The sequence below is a fragment of the Palaemon carinicauda genome, chromosome 27 (assembly GCF_036898095.1).
Source record: "Palaemon carinicauda isolate YSFRI2023 chromosome 27, ASM3689809v2, whole genome shotgun sequence".
Taxonomy (NCBI): domain Eukaryota; kingdom Metazoa; phylum Arthropoda; class Malacostraca; order Decapoda; family Palaemonidae; genus Palaemon; species Palaemon carinicauda.
In genome coordinates, this window is record NC_090751.1 from 55,874,546 (window position 1) to 55,882,045 (window position 7,500).

Below are 7,500 nucleotides of genomic sequence, written 5' to 3' on the forward strand. Positions count from 1 at the left end.
GTATATATACACACCATTTATATATAAGTATATATATATATATAATATATATATACTTTATATATATATATATACATATACATATATATACTTTATATATATATATATATATATATATATATATATATATATATACATATATATACTTTATATATATACTGTATATATATATATATATATATATATATATATATATATATATATATATATATATATATATATATATATATATATATATCATAAAATAAATAGTTGCCGTTAAGTGTCATATTTTATTCTTCAAAAATGATATATATAAAGATAGACAATAAGATCATAACTATTGTTAAAATTACATTTTGAGTCAATATGAACAAAACTAAATGAAACTCTTGTATGAGGTACGCCCATGAGAACAATCTATTCCCTTCCCAGACGAATAAAAAGGGTTGCGGTTAAAAAACATTTCACCGTAGCAGGTCCGTAAATTTTTTAATATAGTTGAGACCGCTTCTAGCAATTAGGTTGTCTGTCCATTACCAACTGCTTACAAAAATAATTGTAATTAAATTTCATAAGTATTCATATCATGTTGCTAAAGGCCTGCCGAAAAAAAAAAAAAAAAAAAAAAAGTAATAGAGATGATAATTTCATTATGATGCAACACAGAAGTCAGGATAACAAATGAAAAGGGACTGGATGCAAAGTGTAGTATTAAACACTTTGGGAAGGAAGGTTAAGTTATATGTAGTAGGGAACTCATTTTCGATAATCCGATAATCACTAGCTTTGAAAGCTACAATAGAAATGATGTATAATGAATGAAGTCGTTATCCTGCAACAGTAGGTCCTATAAACATTTGTAAGTAGATATAAAGTCCTGATTCCATTACGTAATAGATCATCTCTCTCTCTCTCTCTCTCTCTCTCTCTCTCTCTCTCTCTCTCTCTCTCTCTCTCTCTCTCTCATACATACCTACTACATACATACATACATACATACACACACACACACACACACATATATATATATATATATATATATATATATATATATATATATATATATATATATATATATATATATATATATATATATATACTGTGCGTACTTGTGCGCCTGTGTATGCTTACTAACACTACTGGTAATGAATTATTATGAGAATTCATAGTAAAGTTAGCAGTGGATTAGTGTGTGTAAGGCTTGATATTTCCCCGTGCTATATTACTGACTGGGGATGCTGAGGACAAACTGCACTAGTTAGTAAAAGAGTTTACATGTAGAGAAACTTGAGAGTAAGTGTGAGCATAAGTATGTTACGAGGATAAATGGAGACTGAAGGCATTGAATATAGTAAGGATGGGGAAACACAATGGAAGTAAGGTGTGTACTTTAAATTATCCGTGTATGCAAAGGTTTCTAAGTGATTATATTGCTTGCAAATGAAAACAAAAGGTTGACAATATTGAAAACAGTTCATGTTGTATATGTGGTATAAGAAGAATTGAAATACAATACAAATACATCTCGCCTTTTCCATAATATTAAAAAGGATGAATTTACCAAATAAGACATTACCAATATATGACAAAAACCTAACTACTATTACATTTAACAATCAGTATACAGTACAGGATATCCATATTATAAAATGTAGAATGACAAGTTAAAATTATTCTCAATATATTTGGCAGGCTTTCTTAAACATATATAAATAATAATGATAAAAAAGAAACCACAGCCATTTACGCGATAATGACTTAATAGTCAACATGTTCAGGCAACGCTGATTGACCAACAGTTTGTGGTCACACTTGCGGCTGCCTTCCTCAACGTGTGGCCTCAAGGGGACACGCGCCGTCACCAACTCTGACACGTGGCGCTATCCTTTACGTCTCATAGTGCCTATTAGATGATGATGATGATGATGATGATGATACTAATAATAATTATAATAATAACAACAACAACAATAATAATAATAATAATAATAATAATAATAATAATAATATGGTATCCCAGCCCATTGTTATCCTGTAAATTGAAACCGCAGAGCCAAAAGGCAGTCCCAAAATAAGTTATCAAGCTAAATCAGAATTAATAACACCTAGACTCTACTTGTGTTCCACATCTTGTTATACCTTAAGTAGAAGTTAATTTTAATATTAACAATAGTGGTAGAGATAGGTATAGCCCAACGGTTCCGATAAATTTAGTTAACGTTAATGAATCATAATGGAAAGTATAAAGTAAATGTAAAAGCTCTAAGACAGTATTAGGGATAGTACACGGATGGTGATGAAAGAGTAATAAAATACCAGAAAATCGATAATAACAATAATAAAAATCATATCACTGTATATCCTCTGTATGTCAATAGCTTTTGAACTTTTTTAAAAGGACCTCAACTTAAAAATGTGAAAGCTCCGGACATAATGTACGGAGTATATACAACGATATATGATTGTGTATTTTGCTACCCAAACCTGAAACACGTTAAAGTGGTTTTTTTGAAATTATTATTATGAACAATAAAAGTAATAAATATGGAAAACATACCATGGCCTTTTGTTGAAGATAATCAATATGTATGATTAAGAAACAATTATGTACAGGAAACGGTTGATGTTGCAATATTACTAGTACTAGAAGAATATTTTTTTCTTACATGCTTACAAGGAGTCATTAGAAAATACCAATAAGTTAGGAAACCCCACCTTCCATAATCTAATAACTTAGATATTCAATTAATTTTACGCCCTAAGACTTTTGTATTAGCAGATTGCTGGTATTCATAGTTTCAGGACAAGAAAAGACTGTAAAAGGCAATATTTCTCTTCCATATTAGTAAAAGAGGACTTTACTTTCAGATTCCACTTAACCAACTCTCTCTACAAAAATCGTATTTCGCTTAAAAATAAAAAGTTACAGGTTAAACAACTATGTTGATACATACAATGATGAAGTGAAAATGTTAAAAAAAATCATATCTAAATATAGTAAAGAGGCAACTACCAAACAAGGTGCAAAGATGATATTTCTAAAGTTTCTTCTTAGAAACAAAATAATAGAAATGAAAGGACTAAGGAACAAGAGAACACCCATCGCCCATTGAAACCACGATAACATCAAGAATTTTAATAAAAAATACTCGCTTACCTCATAAATATTAACCTTAAAATATTTAGAATACAGTGACCACCAGCAAATGTACGTAAGTTATAAGATGTTTATGAAGATTATTCTTGTTTTTTATTTCTCTGCATATAGAGTGATAATGCAAGTGAGAGCTTTAGAGTATGCATTACATTTCTTTTCCCTTACATTAATACGCAGCTAAAAGAAGTGAATAATAAAGCTTTTGTGTTACTCATGTGTATATACGGGTTGATGTGGTTTTGCAAAAGGTTGTCGTTTTTCTCGCTAAGAGGTGAATATAATGCCTTAAATATGTGCATGATTTATGCCTAAGAATGCTTGTTAAAGTGTATGTTAATAAGATTAGTGTCTACTTTCCTCAGTTCTCAAAATATTACAGGGGTTGCACCACGCATGCAAAGTAGACGAGATGGAGAGCAGGAGAAATCCGAGACCACAAAACATGAAAACAAAGAAGCTTTTCCATATAAGCAGGACATATAAGGAGTAAAGCACCCATAATCTTAATGTATACCAGCCAATGATAACTAGTTTTCTAGAGCAATTTTGGATATGGTACATAAGGAACTGAAATCTTAAAATACCCAACAGTACTTTGACACGGGTTTCATAATAAGATTTAAATCCCATTTGCAATGCAGCTGAATTTACTGAGTCGACACCACTACATTGTAGGTTCAAGCATATGGACGATAATGATAACATAATAATGAAAACAACGATTTTACAGAAACAAAACACGTAGAATGTTGATCCTGTTTTGCATAATGACTCAAATTTCAAACTAATTATGATTTCCACAGTAAGAGAATACTTAAGGGGATTTAAGCCATTTCTTCGCATGTGAAAAGTTCAAATTGTTTCATTTAACCGACTTGTGTATAAAGACATTTGAGTCGTTCTCTTGAATAATTCTAGCATCAACTTTAACGTTTTAATTCCTCAGACAATACGTTTTATCATACAAAATCATACAAAGAGTTGAGAATTTCAGAAAGGAAGCTGGCGTTCAATGAAATTCAATGTAAGAAATATTTAACAAGAGTATTACAGTAACCCTCATTGTACAACCTCATTTATTCTAAATGCTTATGCAGAAATTAAATATATAAAATGTTTGACGGTTAAATTCAGCCTTGATGTTCATTCAGTCATAACCTGAACAATGCATTCCACAACAGCTTTAAGTTCCGTAGAAAGGCCTTCCTGACAGCCTTTATGAGGGGAAGAAAGCAAGAAAAAAAAAATACTTCACTTTAGCGCAATCTATAAATCTGCGAAATTGGTAGAGTTGAAGCACGTTTCATAAACCAGCAGCATTTTCTTTTCTTTTTCAACTTACAAATATATACCAGTTAATGGATACTGAGACGCATATTTCGACTTACTTTGTGGTCTCCTTGTGAAAATGTATTAATCGTTGATTTGAAAAGGAAGAGGATTGAAGATAAATATAGTTCATAACAGTATTGAAAATAATAACAACAACAACAACAACAACAACAACAACAACAACAACAACAACTACTACTACTACTACTACTACTACTACTACTACTATTCATGAAATTTATACCAATAATTTTAGTTTATTCTTATATATCAGTTTTAATGTCTATTTTCTTTTAACAAATAAAAGAAAAAAAAAGTTTATGCCTACATATGGCTAACTTCAAATGAGTGGTGTAATCTTCACAAGCATGCCGAGAGTAACACACACATGTTAGTCGAAGATATAGGGACATAACAGCAATAAAAATGTACATTACTTGAGAATTCTGGCGGTATATTTGGAAAAGATGCCAACGTCGTTTTCAAATCACATAATACAGAATCCTCATTCTAAACAAAGGTTTTTTTTTTTAATGTGGGTGGAAAAACTATAGTGACACATTGATACGTAGGTGAGTTCGTTGAAGTGTTAGAATGGCAATTTAGTAGGTCTACTTACTTTCGGTAAAATTATAACAACATTCGATGGACTGTAACGTTTAAAATTATATCACTTCAGGAAAGATATATGAAATTTTTCACAATGATAAACAATATTGTATTAACTTTCTTTTACAATGCTAAAACTTTTATTCTTTTTATAGTCTATTTAAATACGTACAACTATTTTTTGCCGTTATATTTCTCTTAAACCTCCCAGACTTGACCTAGGACCTTCCAATATACCTTAGACAATAATATCAGTTTAACTTAGTACACCATATATGTTCGCTTTTTAATTTACGCCGTTTAAATTGACTTTTGCTAGTCAAACCGGCTAATGACATTTTCGAGCCTAGGTCCGAAGAAAACAATAAGGCCGAGAGCACACTAGCGACTCTGTGGCGCCACAAAGCCACAGCGTCGTGTGGCGGGGATGTGGTCTCCCATAGGTTTCCATTGTTTTCAAGTTTTGCAGCGCAAACTAGCGACTGTGGCAAGCGACTGTGGCTCTCTGTCGCTCATCCCCGCCACAGGCGTGGGGTGGCTTTGAAAACAATGGAAACCTATAGGAGACCACATCCCCGCCACACGATGCTGTGGCTTTGTGGTGCCACAGAGTCGCTAGTGTGCTTCCGGCCTTAAAAGAAAAAGGGGAAAAGTTTATCCACAAAAGCTAAACACCAGTCTCTTAAAGAAAGTACTCTTAGAAAATAATAGAGCTTTTCAAAGCTTGATATCAAAAGAAAAAAAAAAAACGGTACTAAACCGATTTCCAATGAGTAATTGTGTTTTGGATTGGATTGGATTAGAGTTAGAGAATTCAGTCTAAATGGCCCAGGCTGGGGCAACTTGAGTTTACCCCCTACAGTTGCAAGTATGTTGTAAAAACCCTGTAGTAATGCCGACAAAACACCACGTGAGGTTCAATGACGGAACTAAATCCAAGGTTTTCTCCTTTAGAGTTCAATGGAACAGTAACCGATATAGTACATATAGAACATATGATCGACATACGAGGCAACGGGTGATTCCGCTTAAAAACGAATAATATGTTGATATACTTAACATAGTTTACTTCTGGAAAAAAAAATTTCCAAAGTAAACTTAGCAATCTGATTGGTGTGATTGCTCCAATAAATTAAAAACAGGCTAGAAACCCAAACAATAAATAATATAGCGGGGCTCCATTAAATCTTCATAGAAATACTTGGAGTATTGGTCAAGAGGGTGAAACAGGACGAAACATAATTCAACAGAATTGATAGATGATCGAGCAATTTGAACCTATATTACACTATACAAGTGAAGGCTGGGTTAGGATGGAAAAAATATGTATATAGAAAAAAATCAATGACAGCAGATGAAGTAATTTGGAAAAAGGTCACTGAAAAGGGGAATGAAAAAAGAGGGTGATAGAATAAAACCAAGAGGAACAACCAAACGAAAAGGGGAAGGGAACACAGAGCAATTCCCATAACAACAAATGGGAAAGTTTCTTGTAAACAGCTCGAAATAAGCTTAAAAAATGATGAAGTGAAGCCAAAAGCAGAAGTAAATAAAAGAGCCTTGTGCAAGATTTTGTCAAATACCTTGTAGATGTTAAAAGCAACGACAAATCATGCTCCGAAGAACCTTCGAGATGGCGACAAAAGGACAGTAGGATAAGATAAGAAAAATCTCGGTAGATCTTCCCTTGCGGAGGCCAGATTAGTCTACTGACTATGAAGTGAAGTTGGATTCAAAGGGTTTATGTAAGTTGCAAGTGAGTGAAGCTTCGAATAATTTAAGCGATAGTAAAAGTTAGGACAAGATGAAAGTAGATGGGAGGTTAGGAGATGCCATGGATATGAGTCATGGTATGACAATGAAACAATCTCCAATAGATTTAGCAGATTTGAGAACAAAGGCCTCAGAAGGATATTGGGAGTCAAATGGAAGGATAAGATTAGAAATGAAACTATAAGAGATATTATTCGAGTGCCATATGTGGATGAGATCATGACGAGGGGTAGATGGAGATGGTTTGGGCATGCTCTTCGCACTCCCCAAGAGAGATTAGTTCACCAAACGTTCAGCTGGGCTCCACAAGGAACTAGAAGAGTTGGAAGCCCCAGTCCTACATGGCTGAGGACTATGAAGAGCGAAGGAGCAGATGATGAATGGAGAAGTATTGGATTAAAAGCGTAAGATAGAGACGGCTGGCGAAATCTAACCGAGGCCCTTTGCGTCAAAAGGCGTGGGAGGAGATGATGATGATGATCATTTAAGGATTGGTTGAACCAGTCTATGTTACCAAAAGGAAGAGAAGAGCAATATTTACCTATTCCTTGGGGAATTGCAAACGAGAATGACCCAGTTCAGACATTTTGCCAAGAATACGATCCGGTTCAGACGTTTTCCCAATATATAGTTAAAGAAGCACTAAA